The 22370-nt window shown below is 36.9% G+C and overlaps 1 protein-coding gene across 2 annotated transcripts in view; it reads right to left on the bottom strand.

The window, feature by feature from the left end:
* Positions 1-22370, bottom strand: part of ADK (adenosine kinase) — a 721185-nt gene that overhangs the window by 241909 nt on the left and 456906 nt on the right. The gene's annotated exons all lie outside the window — the stretch shown is intronic.

Here is a 22370-nt window from a genome sequence, read left to right as displayed (position 1 = left end):
ACCACTGTGGCGTATCAGAATACACTCCAAGTTACTGAGCAGCCCAGCCAGGTAGCTTCTTAGAAACACTTTGTATTCATGTAAGTGACATGATAATTGTTTAAAAATTAAATTAGTTTAAAAATAAAATTAGTTTACTAAAAGCATAGTTTGTTAACTTATGAAATGTCTAAACTGAATATTTTAGGAAGATCTAAATTAAAATTTTAAAATAATGAAAAAATAATTCAGTAATTAAATAGAAAAATATTTTAATTAAAATTTCAGGAAATTTAATTAATTTATTTTAATTAAAATGTCGGGAAAATTATATTTTAGAATGCTATTTATCTGTATCTGAAACATTAATGAAAGTCTTTAAAATATACCTATGCTTTTTAGATGAAAGAAAGCATAAGCAAAGACATGGGTGCTTATATAGGAAACTGGTTTGAATGGTGAACGAGTGGAGGAACACATAATAAAGGGCAAGAGATGACAACGTTGGCTAGGTCAACTGGCTGAACAATGCCAAGGGCCCTGATGGGCAGATAAGGAGTCTTTTGGTGGGTTGGTGATGGATAATGGTTGAAAGGAATAACAAGCTTGTAAAAGAATTTAAAGGAATGTTAACCTGGACAGTAACAATTAAGGAACAGTCAATAAAAGTCTACATTTGGCTCTGGAAAAAGAAATACTGTGACTATTACATTCTGGATTTCACAATTAAGATGTGGGAGACAAAAGAGAAAAAAGTCAGAAGACGTCTGAGATTTTCAATCTGGTCTACCATTAATAGAAACAGAAAAGTCCAGAGACTTGGCTTAGATGGAAATAAAGAGTGTTTAGTTATGTTTATACCACCCTTTAATATAGTATATCAGAAAGCTGTACTCAGGAGAGGCCATGAAAGAAGAAGGTAATGGTAAAAGAGGGGTTGTAATTACCAAGGAAGAGAATGGAGAAAGAAGATGTCAAAGGACAGAATGGAGAACAACAAAAATTAGGGTAGGAGAAAAGGAAAAAAGTAAGGGAGAGAACGAGAGGAAGGTAATATGGAGAGGAGAAGTGATGAAAGAGAAACTGAACATGGGAAATTTCAGGAAGATCCTTAAATGCTACTAATGGGTAAAGAAAAAAAGGACTGAGCAAAACACACAGGATTTGATGATTAGAAAAAATGACTTGCAGGATGAAAGTAAAGAGATAGTTGTTAAAGAAGGAATTAGAGTAAGGGTAAGGATTACAGATTATTTGGGGAGATTTATCAGTGAATAAAACCATCTAAATTTTTCTGAACAATTCTTGTGTTCCAGATACTATACTAAAAGTTCTATGCATATTAACTCAGTTATCATCATTATTTCTTATATCAAACCTCTGAGGTAGATACTGTTATTTTCCAGAAATAATGCTCCTAGTTTGAGTAGACACTAGAGAAGAGCAGAAAGATATTTTTAATGGAGGAAGGGGAGTGGGAGAGTTGTTTTAAAAAAAAACAACACAAAAAAAGTTTGAATATTTTTGCTCTTCAATGAAAAGGATATAGTGGAGAAACAGAATGTAGAAGCAAGAGAGCAGAGAATAATCAAAGCAGGGAACCAGAAGTGAGGGCAATAGGAACCATAAAAGAAGATCAGTTTATCAATGGGAGAGTAACCTTGAAAATGTAAAGGAGTCTGACCGGGCAGTGGCACAGTGGATAGAGCGTTGGCCTGGGATGCTGAGGACCCATGTTTGAAACCCAAAGGTCACCAGCTTGAGCACGGGGTTGCTGTCTTGAGTCCAATGTTGCTGACTTGAGCAAGGGGTCAATGGCTCGGCTGCAGCACCCACCCCCCAACCCCGGGTCAAGGCATATATGAGAAAGCAATCAATGAACAACATGCCACAATGAAAAACTGGTGCTTCACATCCCTCTCCCTTCCTGTCTGTATCTGTCTCTCTTGCTGAAATAAAATAAATGTAAAGAAACTTTTTATTTTTTAGTGAGAGAGAGAGAGAGGGAGAGAGATAGTTGGACAGACAGACACAGTCAGGGACAGACAGATAGGAGAGCGATGAGAAGCATCAACTCAGTTGTGGCACCTTAGTTGTTTATCGACTGCTTCTCATATGTGCCTTGACCAGAGGGCTCCAGCTGAGCCAGTGACCCCTTGTTAAAGCCACTGACCTTGGGCTCAAGCCAGCGACCATGGGGTCATGTCTATGATTCCATGCTCAAGATGGCGACCCCATGCTCAAGCTGGTAGGCCTGCACTCAAACCAGATGAGCCCATGCTCATGTCAGTGAACTTAGGATTTCGACCCTGGGTCCTCAGAATCCCAGGCCAATGCTTTATCTACTGTAGCACTGCCTGGTCAGGCTAAAGGAAAATTCTTTTATAAGTTACTAAAAAAGCTATTGAAAGATTCACTTTAAGCTGAGGGAATAATCACTTCCATCATGAAAACTTTAGAAAGTTTAAAAAAAAAAGAATGTTTTTCTATTACTTTCAATTTTAAAATTGAATGTATATGTATATATTCAATTAGCCAGTCAGGCTAAGATTGAATATTAAAAGAATACTAGTCCCGGCCCTGGCCGGTTGGCTCAGCGGTAGAGCGTCGGCCTGGTGTGCGGGGGACCCGGGTTCGATTCCCGGCCAGGGCACACAGGAGAAGCGCCCATTTGCTTCTCCACCCCCCACCCCCTCCTTCCTCTCTGTCTCTCTCTTCCCCTCCCGCAGCCAAGGCTCCGTTGGAGCAAAGATGGCCCGGGCGCTGGGGTGGCTCCTTGGCCTCTGCTCCAGGCGCTAGAGTGGCTCTGGTCGCCGCAGAGCGACGCCCCGGAGGGGCAGAGCATCGCCACCTGGTGGGCAGAGCGTCGCCCCTGATGGGCGTGCCGGGTGGATCCTGGTCGGGCGCATGCGGGAGTCTGTCTGACTGTCTCTCCCCGTTTCCAGCTTCAGGAAAAAAAAAAAAAAAAAAAAAAAAAGAATACTAGTCCCTGGATGGTTGGCTCAGTGGTAGAGTATTGGCCCGGTGTGTGGATGTCCTGGGTTCGATTCCTGGTCAGAGCACACAGGAGAAGCAACCACTTGCTTATCCATCCCTCCCCATCTCCCTTTTTTCTCTCCTATCCTACTGCAACCATGGCTCTACTGGTTCGAGTGCATCAGCCTCAGGTGCTGAGGATGGCTTCATGGAGCTCCCACCTCAAACGCTAAAAATAGCTTGGTTGCATGCATGGCCCCATATGAGCAGAGCATTGGCCCTAGATGAGGTTGCCAGGTGAATCCCACTCAGGATGCATGCGAGGAGTATGTCTGTCTCCCCTCCTCTTACTTAGAAAAGAAGAAAAAAAAAGAGAAAAAGAATACTAAAAAATAAATTTTGTGGCAGGATCATGTGTACTTGGGTTTATCTTTGAAGGGTGTACTGCCCTTAAAAATTCTGATTAACAGGAAATTTTACACTATAACGGTCTCATTATTATAAAGTATTGCTAAATAACCTTAATAAAATATTTTCCTATAGCAATAATATTTTATCATCATTTAAAAATTCAAATCCATTAATTCTTATCAATATTCAATTGTTCTAAAAGATAACAAGTCTGTCTTAGGTAACATTACTTTTTAAGTGTTTTCATCTTACTTTTTTAACCACTACCATGTCATTTGCAAACTATGAGCACCCAAGCTGCTTCCTTTGCTATTTCTGTCACTTGGAGAATTAAAAAGAATAGTTTATACAGCATCTTGTCTCCATAGTAATACGTATGTACTTGCTTTTTAGTCTTTCATTTAATGAGGAGGGTTTAAAGCCCCCCAACCTCCATTTCTCCCCAAACTGTTCCAGCATGAAATAAAAACCTCCCAGAGCTAGCATTCTGCCAGCTGTGGATTAACCACAGACAGCCATAGAATGGTCTACATAAATAGTAACCTGGTCAAATAATTAGGCTTCTCACCAACTTCAGACTGAAAATTTGATCTGTGCTAAAATACATCTGATTGTAATTTATGGTACAGAACAGTATGCCCCTGGAGTCTAAATTTGGCCTCATTCCAAATGTGTGCATGTTGTATGTGTGTTTTACTTTAAAATGCAACACAAGAGTATTGTGATGTGAACAGTCTAACTTCCATTTTGTAAATTTTATAAAGAATATACAAAAACTATAAGCTTTTGAATGAGGCAAATTCATAATTTAAATTAGTTCCATTTTGAATGGTCTCTTTTGTTTTTCTTTAAGTAAATATTTAGTATTTAAACAATTTAGGATTTGTGCTCTGTTAGAGTGCAGAGAGTTAAAATTGATGCCAACCATAATTTTTCTTCTTAGATTTATATCTTTTGCTAGGCCACATGTTCCAGACTGCAGTATCACTGAAAATAAAAACAGTACCATTACAAAAGAAATTTTCCTGTTAGATTTGCAATAAAAACAGGCCAATAGTTTATATGACTGTAGTTTACAAAAATACTCTATACAATCAAAAAATTTTGTGATTTTTAAAATTAGGGAGTTCAGTCTACAAGTTAACATTGCTACTCTTCGTCCCTATGAGTAACTAAAAGCCAAGTAAATTCTAAGACTCTAAGATTAGATAATGTTAATCAAAGTTGAGAATGAAGGAGGACAATTTTATCCATTAAAATGGAAAACAAAAAGGCAAGAGTAGAGAGATAGGAAAAGACTAAGGCAGAGCCAAAAACCATTTTAGCAGAGCCAGACTTATTGCTTGGAAATCTCAAACACTTGTTATTCAATCACTGTAAGGATTTCTCAGGGTAGTTTAAACAGAGAAGAATGGAAGAAATTGAACTGTTTAATATACTAAAATAATAGGAGAGGAATAGTTTATTTTGTTCTTTACCAGTGTTTACCTTAATTTGGGGTGATCATTTGGGTTTTTTTCTTTTAGTTGTCCTTCATTAAGAGCACAAACTTTTTTTATTATTACCATTAACAATTATCTAAGGAACAGATGTATGTGTAGGTATATATACATACCTATATAAATTTTTGGTATTTATAATCTTGGAAGTATAAGAATATTGATTCCAAAGGAAATAAAGCTATGTAGAGTAACCATGCTTCATAATGATCAATTATGAATACACAGTGATAGAAAAAAAGTCCTTTGTTTAGAAAAATACTCTAATCAGAATACAACAGGGTAGAAATATATCATTATTTTGAAACATTCAGACTAGTGGATTTTAACCTATTTGGGCCTAGCTAGACACACATATGCATAAAATTTTACATTCAGTGGCAGTACGAGTGGGTCACTAATCCCTTGAGGCTCATTTATAAATAACAGGTAAGCACTGGATTTTACTGAAGGTTAAGAACTTGTAATTGGTTTTTTTTCTTTAGAATAGAGAACCATATAGTTGATTAAAGAGGTGTTTTTTTTTTAACCATAGACAATCTGTAATAAAACAAGTAACTATCAAACTTCTGAAGTGGGAAGTCTTCAGAAGTTTCAAGCCTAGAGAAGAAAGATTATCTAACGATTTGCTATACAAAAATTAAAACCTTCAGTTGGTTATCTTCCTGTCTCAGAGTGGGAGTGAGGGAAGGAAAAAGAACCCACAGAAAATGTCTACAGTGAATATAACAAGGCATTAATATTTTTAAGATCAAAAATTAAACAAATATTAGGACACCAATAGATAACCCAAGAACATGAAAAAGCATTCCATTAGGAGAGAAAGGGAAATAACAAGTAAATAAATATATTGACAAATACTCCTCTCTAGCATGGTAGAACTCAATGATGAAGAAAGGTTTGTAAGCCCTGGCTGGATAGCTCAGTTGGTTAGTGCATTGTCCTAAAATACAGATGTTGCTGGTTTGATCCTCAGTCAGGGCACATACAGGAACAGATGGATGTTCTTGTCTCTCTTTCTCTGCCCCTTCCTCTCTTGCTAAAAATCAATAAATAAATTTTAAAAAATTAAAAAATGAAAGGTTTGTGGAATTTATATATTAATATTACTGGTGGGAGTGCAGCTGACACTATTTTACAGAAAATAATTTGAAAATACACATGAGAAACCATAAACAAATTCATATCCTTGGACCCAATAACCATACTTCTGAGTCTGTCTACCTTAAGGAAATTATCCAAAGTATGGGAAAACATACATTCATGAATGTATCTATTTATTTCATTGAAAATATGAGAAAAGTGTAAGTATTCAATGCTAGAGGAATAAATAGTCAAGTAAGGACTAGCATACAAACCTACTCTAAACTTGGCTATTGATCATTTAAAATGTGGCTAGTGCAACTGAAGACCTGAATTAAAAAAATTTTTAATTATAATTTAAATATAAGAAACCATATGTAGGTAATAAAGTAATGCAATGTGGCTAGTGTGAGTGTGGAACTGAATTTAATTTAAAAATGGAAGTATTGCAAAAATTTTTCTGCTAAACACACTTATTGTTTTGGTAGGAGCATATTTCATTTTTGACCATTGTCAATTTGGGAACTGAACTGATTGTGTTATAAATGTAATATAGACACCATTTCAAAGACTTAGTATGATAGAAAGAATGTTAAAAATATAATAATTTTATATGATTACATGTTGAAATGAGAAATGTTAGATATATTAAGTTAAATAAAATATATTAATAACATTAATTTTACCGGTTCCTTTTCACATTTTTATGAGGCTGCTAGAAAATCTGTAATTGTATACGTATCCTGTATTATATTTTCATTGGCTAGTGCTGTTGCAGAGAATATTTTGAAGATTTTAAAAGTGTTGATTATGAAAACTAAGTTGCAGAGTAGAAAATGTTTATGACACACAAATGTCAAATGAAATATAAGACATACAAACAGTGTGTACAAAGTATGGTTATAAACTACATTAAATCAACAGGAGAAAAACCTAGAAGAGAATAGACCAAATGTAAAACAGGTTAAATTTGAGTTTCAAAATTATAGATAATTTAATTATTTTTTTATTTTTCAAATTTTAGTCATGTGGTTTGATTACTCTTTTGATAATAATTGCTTAAAAGATAAAAATATTTTAACTTAAAAAAAATCTAGACAAACAAGAAGTATATAAATAGTGAGAAGCTTAATTCAATAAACAACAGCAGGAGCAGATAAACCACTAGGAGTAAGTCTACATTCTTCCAGTAGATAAATGTCTGAAAAAGGAACAAACTAAACATAAGATTAGTGACTTTGGCAAATACAATCACTATTCATGGAAGCAAAAGTGAAAATAAAGGATTGTGTGGTAACAAAAAATATCTGGGTAACCAGAGAACCCCACCAAACCTAGACTAGCATTAATGAGGGAGGGCTGAGAGTACCAGATGCTGTGTCTCAAGATGTACCACTATTGTTGGTTTTAAAGAACATAATTAGCCTGTTTTCCACGCCATAATGAAGGTGCTATATTAACACTAGTCAGAGAATGAGGTTGAGAATGAATAAATTAGAAGTCAAAAATAACAAATACAATACCATATAGCATGTTTTTCTCCCTATTAATGGTTCGTACATGTTTTGTAAATCTCCTAGGGAATGTAAAACATTTATTTGCAGGAGTGGGAATCAAATATGAATTATGACAAAACATAGTTTCTATCTGCTTGTAAGCAAATACTGACGTTGATAACCATTAAGATAATGTATAAATTCTTTACAATTACAATGTTACAATAAGTACTATTTCATATCAATGGCAGCAATGGAATCACTAGAAGAAGAAAACTGGAACAAATGTACTAGAGAATGCGGTAATGCTTGTGTCACCGCTGATGGAATGTAATGCATCAATGAAACAGAGTAATTCACTTTGATCTTCCTGCCTCTGTGGCTGCTTTTGGAAGCATCAATGAAATCATCCATTTCACAGATATTTTAATCTTTTTAAGGACTAAAATACTTGCAATCTTAACTATACCATGAACATAGAAGCGAACTTTTCTCCCATCTAAAATAACCCCCTCAAAAAGCATGTAATAGGAGGCTACATGACGAAGTAGAAAGAAGGTGGGCTTTAGAGGGACACATAGAAGCATATTTATCACAGCTTTGCTGACAGTGAAAGGGAGTGTGACACATCCTGGAAATCTATTTCTAGGAAAAAAAAAAGTAAAATGTGAATGTACATTATTCTAGAGATCAAAAGCAATAAACTAGAAATATATACATCAGATTGGACAACATGTATAGTTCATATTTTATATATTTGAGTATAATGTAAATGTATGCACATACCTAAAACAAGATATATTTATATTTTAAAAAAATATTTTACTGATTGATTTTAGAGAGAGAAAGGTGGGAAGGAGGCAGAGAGAGGGGGGAGAGAGAAACATCGATTTGTTGTTCCACTTATTTATGCATTAATTGGTTAATTCTCGTATGCACCCTGACTGAAGATCAAACCTGCAACCTTGGCGTATCAGGACAATGCTCTAACCAGGTTGAGCTACCTGGCCAGGGCCAGCAAGATGCGTTTTTCAAGAATATAGGGCTAATATCAAACACATGAGTGTACCCATGGTGGGGAAAGGAATGGCATTAGGGATTAGGAATGATATGGAAAAAAAATGCAATAAAAGAGGAGGGATACTTAAGACAAATGATAATAATTAGACCAGATCTGAGAAGGATTCTCTCTATTCTCAGCACCAGAGTTTAAACAAAGAAGTGTACTTATTTTTTTACAGTTTTACCAGTCTGACTACTTATTAACTATGTGATTCTGGGCTACTTAACTTCTCTAGGCCTTACTGTTCTTATCTAAAAAATGAGAACAGTAATACCTATTAAAGGTCATGGTGAGGATTAAATGAGTCTTTAATGCAATGCCTGGCATATTATATAAAATCCATAATACTTCAATTTTATTAATATTATTTCTGTTGTAATATCAAGAACATTAGAAAGTTTTGTTCTGTTTTTCCATTAATGATGAGTTTTATGTTACAGCTATTAGTTACAATGCTGAACCAAAGTATGTTCTTTAACTTCAATATACAGTTTGGTATTTCCTTTGAAATACAAATACATAAAACAAAATCCATCATTCCCTTTACAAAAGCTTTCTCTGCCTCCTCTCTCTCCCTTGATTTAATCATCCTATATCCTGCTGACAGATTAATCACCCTAATCACTCTTCTTTTCCAAGTAAATTAAATCCAAATGCCTCACACACCCCAGCATTCAAAGTTCTCCACAATATTCCAACTTATACAGTAAACCAGCTGTAACCTCTATTACTCCACAGCATATGTCCTTGCTTCAATCATACAGAATGATTTGCTTCTCCCAAAATAAATCTTCCGAATCTTTATGTTTTTCCATATATCTGAAATATCCACCTCTACTTGTTGGAATTTTACTCCTCCATCAAGGCCCATTTAAAATCTAACTTTCATCACACAATGACTTAACTGCATTTTCACCAACAGAAACTCCATAATATGTAATATAATGCAATAAATAATCATGAGTATTTATTTCATTTTATTTAATAATATATAAAGCAACTTGCATTTGTCTTACCTCTGCACTGCTTTTCAGGAACCTTGTGTGTGTAGGTGTGTGTTTAATCTAGCAACCATTCCCAAAATAGGATACTAGCCCAAAGGAATGTATTGCATTTAATGTTGAAACTGTGTATTACTTTGAGATAAAATATTCTATAGTTTGCTGTAATACCCTGGGGTGTCTCAGGACACAGTTTGCGAACTGTGGATTTAGTTGAAGAAAATACCTGATAAGCATTTTTATTTGAGAGAGCTAAAGCCCTTCTTGGCTTCTTATATTTAAAAAATAGAAGTAATCTACTTTGCATGATATAGCAGAAGTGAATCTGAGTATGGCATTCTGAAGAGCAGAGGTGAGAGAATTTCATAGAGATGGCCCCTGACTAGACTATGGCAGCAGAGTGCTCTAATGACTTTAGCAATTCTGATACCTAGCAATCACTTGTGTTTCCCATTCTATGTAGTGTTATAATCCCTCTCTATTAACTTAAACTTTCCATAAAAATGAGCTCTTTATCTCCCAAATATGTATAGATAATTTTTATTTTTCTGCTCAATGAAGTTTAAATCTAAGAATTATCTTTGTCCTCAAATCCAATGTCTAATGTCCTATCAAATTTAACTCTATAGTAACTCGAAACTCTGGCATCTTTACTATTTAACACATTAGTATTAATTTCCCATTAATGCAATCCTCATTAATTTTTGTAAACACTATTGCAACAGTTTCCTTTTTTTTTGCAAATCTCCTCTGCTCAAAAATGTTGAATGTCTCTTTTCCTAAACAATATGTCTAAAGTTCCTGACATGGCATTAAAAATCTTCTAACTCTGACAATAATCACGGATTATCTCTGATGATTCCCCTTCATGAAACTCTTATTCTGACTGCATGAGGCTTCTTGCTAGCCTACTTGAACATACAGATCTTCTATCCACCTATATCCTTTCTTTTAGCTGGTGGTTTTTACTCCTCTGGAAGCTGTTCTGCACTTTTCACTTGGTAAACAAAAGCAAGGGTTGACAAATGTTTTCTGTTAAAGGCCCACGAGCAAATAGTTTTGTGGTCCATATGATCTCTAGTGCAACTACTCAACTCTGCTCTTACAACACTTAGAGCAACTATAGACAATACATTAAAAGAATGAGCATGGCTGTATTCCAATAAAGCTTTATTCACAAGAGGCAGTGAGCCAAATCTGGCCCACAGGACATACTTTGCTGACCTCTGAATTAAAGGTACAGAGGAGGTACATACTACTAAGTGAAAATGAAAACAACTACTCAGACAAAAAGAATTTTGGAGAGGATATTAATAGAATATCCAATGTAGAGGTAATAAGAGTTAGCTTCCTTTTAAAAATAAAGAGCATGAAGAAATAGAAAGTTAAAATTAGGTTTTGAGAGAAGGAAAACTATGTAATTATATTTCTAATGTCTTCTCTTGAAATGAGAACATCTGACTATTTTCCGCAGAGAGCACTAAATCAACACAAGTCCCTTATATTTAGTATAGCACCCTATTTCTAGAAGGTACTATGTTATCTTGTTTTAGTTGCTGCTCTCTATCTCCACCCCTCAATTCCACTCAGTGCTTCGCCTAGATGACTCTGAAGGTAACTGCTGAAACAGACTCTCTAGCTCAGTGTTCTTCAGCCACTGATCTGTGGACCGGTGCTGGTTCGCCAGAAATTTCATACTGGTCTCATGTTGTATGAAGGTTATAGACTCAATGATCTTAGTCAAATTTGCTTATACTCAGGGTGATTGCCCCTTATGAGCCTGTATCATCCATGAAAATACTATTGAGGTTGTCTTAGATATCTTTGGAACTTTTAAGCTTATTCGAACAACATTTGGCACCATACAGAGCATATACATCATGCGCAACAGAAAAGCATTCAGACAAACTTACGTAGTATTCTATGCATTGTACATGTGGAGTTTGGAAAACAAGTTATGTGTGATAAGAAAAAACTATTCGTTGCATGTTTCTATTTCCAGATGGTTAGGTTATATGTTTCTATTTCCCATACCTTTTCTCTGTAGTTCACCCCCCCCCACTTTTGCAAATAACCTTTGGACAAACGTGTAGTGTCTAATGCATCGTACATGTGGCATTCGGAAACAAAGTACCAGCTTGCATTGTTATGCACTTTGTACGCAGCATGATAAAACTTTTATCAGTTGCATGTTTGTCTCCAGCCCCCTCCCTCTCTCAGTAGTACATGCTTTTTTTCATGCTTGCGCAAGTAGTCGTGAATGTACTTGCCTGTTCAGAATGTGTCCATATTGTTTGCAAATAAATTACTGTATTTTAGTGTCATTGTGCTGTAAATTAAAAACCCTATAAAATAGAAGAAAACAACAAAACATTTCACTCTGCTTCAAAATATAAAAAAATAGTCAAAAGAAAAGTAATGATGACACTGAAAGTAAACCAAGTAATACTGTTTCAAGTTTAAAAGAAACAGTGAAAAAGAAATGTGTTGGTAATTTGGAAGGTGATACAGAAACCAAAAAGAGAAAAGGAAACTTTGTTAGGCAGTACAATAAGGAGTATTTAAAACTTGGTTTCACTGTAGCACCTGGTAGTGAATTATTGCCATGGCCCTTATGTATAGTATGTTCTGCAATTCTGTCAAATGATGCAATGAAACTTTCTAAACTTACCCATCATTTGCTTTTGAAGCACAGTGATCTTACTGAGAAGCCACTGGGATTTATTTTTTACAAGACGGAACAACCAAAGGAAAAGTCAGAAAATTCAAATGAAGAAAATGATGACTAGCGACGAGTCGCTGCTATGAGAGTCTTATTTAGCTGCCCTTCAAATATCAACAATGAAAAAATTGTTCACTATTGGTGAAGAATTAGTAAAGCCTTGCATCTCAGATGTCACCTGGGAAATTTGGGGTCTTTAAACTGCACAAAAATTTGAGGTTGTACCACTTTTGGACAATACCTTTCAGAGAAGAATTGTTGATATGGCCCATGATAATGAAGAGTAAATGGTAGAGGGAATAAAAAAATTGAAATGTTTTGCCATTCAACTTTATGAATCAACTGATGTGAGTAACCATGCTATTCCACTTTGCTTCAGGAGGTATATCGATAATAAAGACTTTAGGAAAGAACTACTCTGTGGTCTTGATCTATCTGCAGGACCACTAGTTCAGAGATATTTAATGCTCTTAATGAGTACTTTCAAGCTGAGGGCTTAGGTTGGGGAAAAATTCATTGGAGTATGTATGTATGTTGCTGTGAACATGATTGGACATCACTCAGGGGTAGTTGCAAAAATAAAGGACATTACACATCCAGAATGTTGTCCAAGCAGTATATGATTCATCAGCAGCATTTAGTTGCAAAGAACCATTCCCCTGAATTGAACACAGTGATGAATGACTGTGAACATAGTGATATTCATAGGAGAGGTTTGAACTCCAGATTGTTCATGACACTATGTGAAAGCATGGATTCACAACAATGACATCTCCTTCTCTAAAAAAGTGAGGTGGTTCTCAAGAAGAAGGGTTATTTCACACCTTTTCTACCTGAGAGAAACAGTGAAACAGTTTCTGCAAGAGCAAAACTTTGCATTAGTAGAGCTTTTGTTGGATGAAGAATGAATAGCTAAGCTTGTATATTTGGCAGATATATTCAGCCTCTTCAACGAACTAAATATTTCTCTTCAGGGGATTAACATAACATTTTTACATTAAGAAATAAAATAGATGCATTCAAAATGAAACTTGATCTTTGGGAAAGTCACATATAGGAAGAAGATGTAGAAACGTTTCCACTTTCCCAAGACTTTGTGATTGCTGCAGACACCAACCAGAAATTCATATTTAATAAGTCAACATTTAAGAACATTAATTCAAAATTCTGACCATTATTACCCTGAAAATGAGGATCCCCATACAGGTAACCTCTGGATCAATAGCCTATTCTTGGAAGATATCAACTCCTTCTTCCCTAATTACTGTGAAAAAGAAAAGCTAATAGATTTATTCTCTGATGTCACTCTGGTATCCGAACATAAAATGCAATCACTGTCACATTTTTGCATATCCCTGAAAGAAGAAAATCCATCTCTTAGTGACAGCTCTATCAAGTTTTTAATCGTGTTTTGTATTACCTGCTTGTGTGAGGAGACATTTTCAGCCCTGTCATTAAAAACACCAGAGAAACCGAATGGACGTCACTGTAGCACTTCGTCTCTTAGAAACAAAACTGCAGCCTCAGTTATCAAGTATTCTTGTAAAAGAAGCAAGAGCAGATTTCACACTAGCTTTACTTGAATTAAATATTGTTCTCTAGAAATTTTAGTTGTATTCTATTAAAAATATATTTATTTTACTGTTTGAATATTTACTTCATTTTATCATATTACATAGTATAGTACTATAAAAGATAATGCGCAAAATACCAATAACAATTTTTATTTCTGCCTTAGCAGTCCCTGAAATAATTCCCCTATTTTCATCAATCCCCAAGGTAAAAATGTTGAAAACCACTGCTCTAATTTCCACAAGCATGCCAGAATCAGTTATATAACTCATATACCCTGCGTGTTCATGTCTATTGGAAGAAACAAAAAATTGCCAAGTGGTCAAATGTGCTAAGCAATTTTTTTGAAGATATTTATTGAGTTTTTAATTGGAGTAGCATGTCTCCCTAAAATATCACAAACAGCCACAGATAAAGCATCATGTGACAGTTTAAACAGGCAATTGGGTGGTTGACCTTGAGAGGCCCTTTTATCTAAGAAACTCTATAATGCAGTTAGGTTTTAAATTAGCTGATTTTTTAAAAATTAAGGTGAGAAAGGCGAGTAAGGGACTTTCTGGAGTGCTGAGCACTCCAGGCAGGAGGGTGGCAAAATTAGCTGAAATCCCCATAACATTTTTAAAATAAACATTAAAATTAAATGTCATCTGGTACATTTATGATATCGTGCAAGGATCACTTCTAATTTCAAAACACTTTCACCACCCCAAAAAGAAACCACATACCCATTAAAAAGTTACTCCACGTTGCCCCTAGCCCAGGCAGCCAACAATCTGTTTTCTGTTTCTATAGATTTATCCATGCTGGATATTTCAAGTAATTGGAATCATATATTATGTAATCTTTAATGTGTGGCTTCTTTCACTTAGCAAAACATTTCTGAAGTTCATTCACACTGTAGTATGTAGTATATTTATTCCTTCTTATGGCTGAATACTATTCCATTGCATGGATATATCACAACACGGTCATCTATCTAACTGGTTATGGACATCTATCTTGTTTCCACAAATGATTTTTTTGCATAATATTAATAAAAGCAATGAATAACAAACATGTACGTATCAAAAATGTACTTTAAAACAGATGTGAAGGGATATTCTCAGGAGGAAATCCCTTTTATCCAGAAATAGACAAATCTTAGCGAGCTGTAAATGCACCTAATTATACCTTCAAAATTCTATCTACCAAAAAAGTTTATAAAATACATGGGTCAGACTCTGAAACAGAACAGAGAGCACAATTGATATTTAAGAACTTACATTGAGATGATTGTTCTTTTTGGCCATTATTTATCTTAAGTGATCTTAAGTAGTTAACTAATGGAATGCAAAAAAATGATTTCTTCCCATTACTACTAGATATAGTTATTTTAAATCTGAGTTCAGGAATGGCAAAAATGCAACTATTTTTCTCAGTAATTCTTACGGCTTTTGGCAGTTTGCGTTATTTATTTTTATGAAAGTATCACTCTCTAAATGGAAAATGACTAAGTTAAAAGCTACTTATCAGTGTAAGTGGTCAATGTTTCAGATTTTGATAAAATTCAAATTTCAAACCATTTTCTGTGACAGTTTAGAAAAGAGCTAAACTGTCAGTAAGGGTACTTAAATTGATCTTGACATTTCCTTCCTACATGTTGCCAGCACATCAAAAGGAAAGGATTGCTTGTACACTTGAATAATTTCTTTATTGCTGAAGCCAACCCTGATTGCTGCTGCATCAGCATCTATCTGTTTTGTGCCACAAGAGTGGCACAAAAAGTCATAAAGGTACAGATACCCCTTGACAACAGATATGAAACCTTCATGACATCGGAAGCTTTGTATGTTAATTATATTTTTCATATATTACATATTATTTAAATACTGTCTTCTGGATATTGAGTTACTTAATTTAATTTTTAAAATAAAAAAAGTGATTAAAAGGCATTTTTAACACTTATATAAGACAAGACTTTCGAAAGTGTAATTCCTGAGTCAATAGCTATAGTATCACTGGGAACTTGCTAAAAATGAAAAAAATTTTGGTTCCTCCTACAACTATAGAATCAGAAACTGTGAGTGGGACATAGCAATCTGTTTCACATGCCCTCCAGGTGATTTTGATGCATGTTAAATTGTAAAAACCACTGATCTAGAATAATGATATATCTATCTATTCATTATCCTTAAGACTTCTATTCAACATACAGGAATTCAAAATCTTTATAAAGATGGGGGGCCCTATTAAATATAAAACTTCGCTGTATGGGAGAAAAAAACATTGTGTTTCTTTGCTCTAAGAGGTAGTTCTAATACTTCTAGATCAAAAATCAGAATGCTTCCTTGAAATTATGACATTGGCCTGAAAACAGCCATTCTGCTATTATTTGGTTTATATACTGGGTTTCCAATTTATTTCCCATGATAACAGGGTACTGCAATTGAAATTATTTGGTCTATTAACTCATTTTGCAGATGAGGAAATTAAAACCCAGAGTGGTTGCTCTACTTGCCCAAGGTCATACAACTAGTGATTTGGGGAGGCACCTGAATTTTAGTCTACTGTCTTGTATGTCTACTTATTCATTTATAGACACCCTGCAATACTCCCCAACTAATGAGACAACTTAAAAAAAAGATCAGGAAGAATATAAATCAAAATAGGTTAAATTTTGAAGGAAAAAGGTATATGGCAAAGGGACCTTTAATTAGCTCTAAATTTGTTCAAAGTTTTTTGACAGCTGTAAAGCCAGTATCCACCGGCACCATCATAGCTGCCTGGCAAATGCAGGTTCACATTAGATTTGGACAGTTGGTAATGAAACAACGGAGCCAATAACTGGTGGGCCATCATCTTTAATCCTAGCTTGAACCCATGGGCAAGTAAAAACACACACTGGGCTCCAAAACCCACTCATTCAGTACTCACAAAGCTACTGACTTATCCGAGTTTCCTAGAATCAAAGGTTTCTAGCTCACCAGACTTATTCACTTCTATTCCCCATCTCCTTCCTTCTTCCTGCACAAACTGCACAAACTGGCTTCTCACTCAGCACTCCACCATCTTGGCTGCTTCTCCTGGCCTCCTCCATGTGGCCTTTCTCTGCTCTCCTCTCTAATGCTAATCTCAGGAACCAAGAGAGAGAGCAAGCTGCTCCCGGTCTGCCCCACTTTATAGTGTAGAAACCAAAACCTTTAATCCAATATACAAACAAGGAAGTCTCTGATACAAAATCACTTATCTGAGGCATAATGGGATTCCTCATGAGAGTACACTACCCTACATCAAAAAGGGTGGGAAAGGCTTAGTCCAGGGGTTGGGAACCTATGGCTCACGAGCCAGACGTGGCTCTTTTGAGGGCTGCATCTGCATATTTATAAAAATATAAAACATTCTCATGTATTACAATCCATTCATTTCCTACTGCTCATGTTCACGGTTGCGGGTGGCTGGAGCCAATTACAGCAGTCCTCCAGGACAACATCTAATTTTTATTGAATAATGCGTAACGTACATGGGTCGTTGTATGGCTCTCACGGAATTACATTTTAAAATATGTGGCATTCATGGCTCTCTCAGCCAAAAAGGTTCCTGACCCCTGGCTTAGTCCTAAAACCAAACCCCAGGCTACAAGGATCCTGCCTGCCCACAGCCTGCCCCAACACACATTAATATGATCATGCCCATCCCAAGCAAGAAGGGCAACTAATATCACCTGGGTGATGGGCTTCTACGTGGGCAGCACCATCTTTAACAAAGTGAGCATAATGTATTTTATCTGACCAACAACAGCCAAACCAAAAAGACAGACATCCAGTTACCTGCCTTTCATTCTTGAAGAGATGAAAAATACCACTTTCATATAAGAAACATTTGGTTCTAAAATATACTTCTCATATGGTTCTTAAAATATTGAACACTTTTTTGTGTGTATGTGTGTGTGTGAGAGAAGCAGAGAGAGGAACAGATAGGGACAGACAGGAAGGGAGAGAGATGAGAAGCACCAATTCTTCATTGCGGCACCTTAGCTGTTCATTGATTACTTTCTCATATGAGCCTTGACGGGGGGGGGGGGGGGGGGGGACCTACTGCAGACCGAGTGACCCCTTGCTTGAGCCAGCGACCTTGGGCTCAAGCTGGTGAGCCTTGCTCAAACCAGATGAGCCCGTCCGCAAGCTGGCGACCTTGGGGTCTTGACCCTGGGTCCTTCATGTCCCAGTCCTACGCTCTATCCACTGTGCCACCACTTGGTCAGGCTGAACACTTTTTTTTTATTAACAAAATTGATTGGATGGCACTGGTTTGCAAAACCATACAGGTTTCAAGTGTCTAATCAATAAAACCTCATCTGCACAAAGCATCCTGCGTCCATCCCTTCAAGCAAAATCTCTTTCTGTCCCTATTTCCCACACTTTGCCAACTTCCACATAGCCCCCACCCAACTTTCTCTCTGCTATCACCACACTATTGTCTGTGTTTATTGTTATGTATATATATTTTTGACTAATCGCTTCACCTTTTTTTCATCCAGTCCCCTCACCCTCCTCCCCTCTGACAGCTGTCAATCTGTTCTGTGTTCACATGCCTCTGTTTCTGTTGTTTGTCAGTTTATTTTTTCATTAGATTCCACGTATGAGATCATATGGTACTTGTCTTTCTCTGAGTGACTAATTTCACTTAGCATAATACTCTCCAGGTCCATGACTGATAGAGAACACTATGCTGTCCTCAACAACCTCTCATTAGCAAGTTCAGTCTATTTACTATTTATATATTGTAACATTCTTCAATGAAAAACTAAGGCATTGATATCAAAACAACTCAGTAAAATTAATGCAGGTAGGTGAGGGTAAATGTCAAATAAATAGCTTTCTGATGGTCCAAACTTAAAATATGGAGTTTTTAGAGAAAAGGCTATATATACTATATGTCCCTCAAATAAAACTCAATCAATATCAATTCTCTAAAGCAGAGTGAGAAAACAGTTGAACAGTAGACAATTACAGGATATGCATTCTTTAAGAGTCTCCTCATTTGGTACATGTTCCATAATCTCATGCCATTCACTTTATTACAGAGGTTTTAGAATTAATCAACTTATTTATCATGGAAATATTATTAGTAGTAAAACCATTAAGACTAACATGAGATAAAATTAATATAAGATGTACATTATCGTTTTATAACACAATTTGCTCAAATAACACTTTCTCAAAAAGGTCTTCATCAAATATTAAAGGACGTAGTACAACCCCCTCAACTGTGTCATTTTTATCTGGCTTGTTTATTTTTAAACTATGACATTCATCACTACCTAACATTGTGTTATTCATTCACTTATTTATTTTTTCTCTCTACAACTGGCATGTAATATCCATGAGGGCAAGGATATCTTTTGTTTTGTTCATTATTATATCCTTAGAACAATGCCTGGCATAAAACAAGAAAAAAAATTTAAATATATTTAAATTTTTTATTGATTGATTTTAGAGAGAGAGAGGGAAATATCAATCTGTTGTTCCACTTATTTATGTATTCACTGGCTGATTCTTGTATGTGTCCTAATCAGAAATCAAACCTGCAATCTTGGTATATCAGGAGGATATTCTAACCAACTGAGTTACCTGGCCAGGGCTTAAATATTTTTTGAATGTATAAGTCCAGTTAGAGTGAAGAGAAAGGTAAAAGAAAAGATGGTATACAAAAGTAAAACAAATTAATTTGAAGAATACCAGGTTGCTAAAGCAATGGTTTCCACCTAAGTTCTGTTTCCTCCAAAACAATGCAGAACGAGGATGGAAAAATTCATCTACAAAAACATCCTGCCCTGCCTGACCTGTGGTGGCGCAGTGGATAAAGCGTCGACCTGGAAATGCTGAGGTCGCCGGTTCGAAACCCTGGGCTTGCTTGGTCAAGGCACATATGGGAGCTTCCAGCTCCTCCCCCTTCTCTCTCTCTCTCTCTCTCTCTCTCTCTCTCTCTCTCTCCTCTCTAAAAATGAATAAATAAAATAAAAATAAATTAAAAAAAAAACAAAAACATCCTGCCCTCAGCATAACTTGAAGACAAAAAGAATATACAGAGTGACGTCACGGAAATGGCGCCGTGAGCAGCGCGTCCAACAGATCTCCCCTAAATCACAACAAATTTATCAACTAGAAACAGAAAAATTTATCCTCGGAGCATTCCGGAGTTCCACACAAACTGAAAGCGAAAGGACTGTTATCACTTGAATCTGAGAGACGAGGGTATGCAGGAAGCTACCGCAGCGATGTTCATTCAAGCCGCGAGGGAGTGCGCCGGTGGTGAGTCAGCCCACACTCGGGGCCGCGAGCAGCCACCAGCATGCCCGGTCCGGTTGCAGAGCGAGCACCGCCCATACTCGGGAGCCGCGAGCAGCCGCAGGCGCGCGCCCGGTCCGGTTGCAGAGCAAGCACCGCCCACACTCCGGAGCGGCGAGCAGCCGCTGGCGCGCACCCGGTATGGTTGCAGAGCGAGCACCGCTAACGTTCCCAGCGGCCCGCGCACTGTGAGTGAGAGTCGCCAGCCACCGGTGCCCGGAGCACCCCCTTCGCGCGCGTGCCCGGGGCATTCCACACGCCCAAGCGCCCTACTGGCCCGCACACCCAGGGTGCCCCATTATCCTGCACCTGGTGCGATCCAGCCGCCAGCGGCAGGGCGAGCAGGAGAGGCACCAGGGTGGTCTTCTACTTGGAAGATTCTCTCCGTGGGCGGGGCACCTCACCCAGCCATTCAAGCTAACAATCAAGCGTTGGGGGAGGGGTGCGCGCAGGCAGCCTAAAATACCTTCGGGAGCACAGCTGCGACCCAATCACTGAAATTAGCTTAACCCATAAAATCTGCGCACCCTCGGTTCTAATTGATAAGATCTCTCTCAGTTCAGCGATCCAAGACAAGAGGCGTGATATTTTTTAGTGCCTCTTGCTAAAGGGGCGGGGGCAACTTCTGATTGATAGAGCCTCCATATTCAGGGATAAACGCTAACAAGAAGGACTTGGCAGATAATAAGGTCTATACTACACTAGTCGTAAGCAGAGACTAGTGCCTCTTCTTCCCAGCCAAAACAGGCTACAAAGTGTGGAAAGCCTGGGTTGAGAGGTCCAACTGAATGCTAGGCGCTGAACAGTCACCTTGACAACAATTGACTCCCACCCCCGCCTGATTACACTGGAGGCCCTGACTGCCAGAGCCTTTCCCAAAGCCTTGCACTGAGTGGGGATAGAGTGGAGATTTCCCAGCTCTTTGAGCCTCTTACTCCCCAGGCAGAAGCAGTTGCAGCCTTATAGCTGGATCACCAGGCTGCTAATTCAGGAAGGGGGGACTAGGAGAGAGAATCCAGGAAAGCAAACTCTCTCATCGTTGGACCCTGCAAACGCCAACAAGCCTTGACTACCAGCAAGACTAAAGCCAATTATATGACATTGCCATAGAATGCCATCAACTGCAAATCCCTACCTAAGTGTGACACAGGGGCAGAGCCTGGGGTACAGAGTCACCAACCAGGAAGAGGGAGAGAAAAGAAAAAGGAAGAAGTTAACCTCTCAAAATCAAGAAAAATCCACAGACTTTACAACTTGTTCCACTAATTTTTTTGTTGTTGTTGTTTGTTTCTTCTATCTTATTGCCTTTATTTCCTCCACCTCGGTCCTTCTATTCTCTGCCCATCTTATGCTTCCCTTTTCTTGAACTACACTACCCATAAGTGTTACATTTTATTTCTCTTCTTCATCCTCACCCTCCTTTAAGGTTATACTCCAAAACACTTAACTCTCACTCTCTCCTCTTTTGTTTGTTTTTTTTTTTGCTTTATTTTGTTTTTTTCTCTTCCTTTTTTATTTCTTCCTTCGTTTTTCTCTTTTTCTTATTTTTTCCTTTCTATTCGTTTTTTCTTTTCTCATTTTACTTTCCTCCCATTTAATCCTCAATCACGAACAAATTAGATAATTTGGGATTCAAGGTTTTTTTTGGCTTTATTTTTCTTTTTTGCTTTTGTTTTTGTTTTTGTTTTTTTCTTGTTTGTTTATTTTTGTGGCATTTTGGGTCCTCCCAACCCAAGGGCTCCATTGTATTTAGTCTTCGCTCCACTTAATACAACAGATTTTTACTTATTATTTTTATTTTTTTCTTCTTTATTATTCTTTTTTTGGTCCTTTTTTCTGGTTCCCTCTTATCCCTCTCATTATATCTCTTAGTTGACCATCACTTACAAGCAAATCATCTTATGCTTGTCTAAGATTTTCTTCCTTTTTTTGTTTTGCATTTAGTAGGTCCCTACTCCCTTTTTTTGCCCCTTGAACTCTTCACCCCAAATCAGGCCCTCCATTATAGGCACGATATTTCCCTGAGGAGGGGAGAGGAGGGAAAGAGAAGAAAGAAAAAAAGGAGGAAATAATAAATTATTACTGTTTTTTTTGTGTGGGGTGTTTTACCCTATTTTTTTTTTTTTTTTACTTTTTACTCTTTATTAATTCTAATTAGTGCTATCAACAAGACCACCCTCAGATGCCAATAAGAAAGAGGAAATCGAATATTATGAATACAAAAGTAAGAGAGGTAACACAA

The sequence above is a fragment of the Saccopteryx bilineata genome, chromosome 9 (genome assembly GCF_036850765.1).
Source record: "Saccopteryx bilineata isolate mSacBil1 chromosome 9, mSacBil1_pri_phased_curated, whole genome shotgun sequence".
Taxonomy (NCBI): domain Eukaryota; kingdom Metazoa; phylum Chordata; class Mammalia; order Chiroptera; family Emballonuridae; genus Saccopteryx; species Saccopteryx bilineata.
This window is presented reverse-complemented; position numbering and strand designations above follow the sequence as displayed.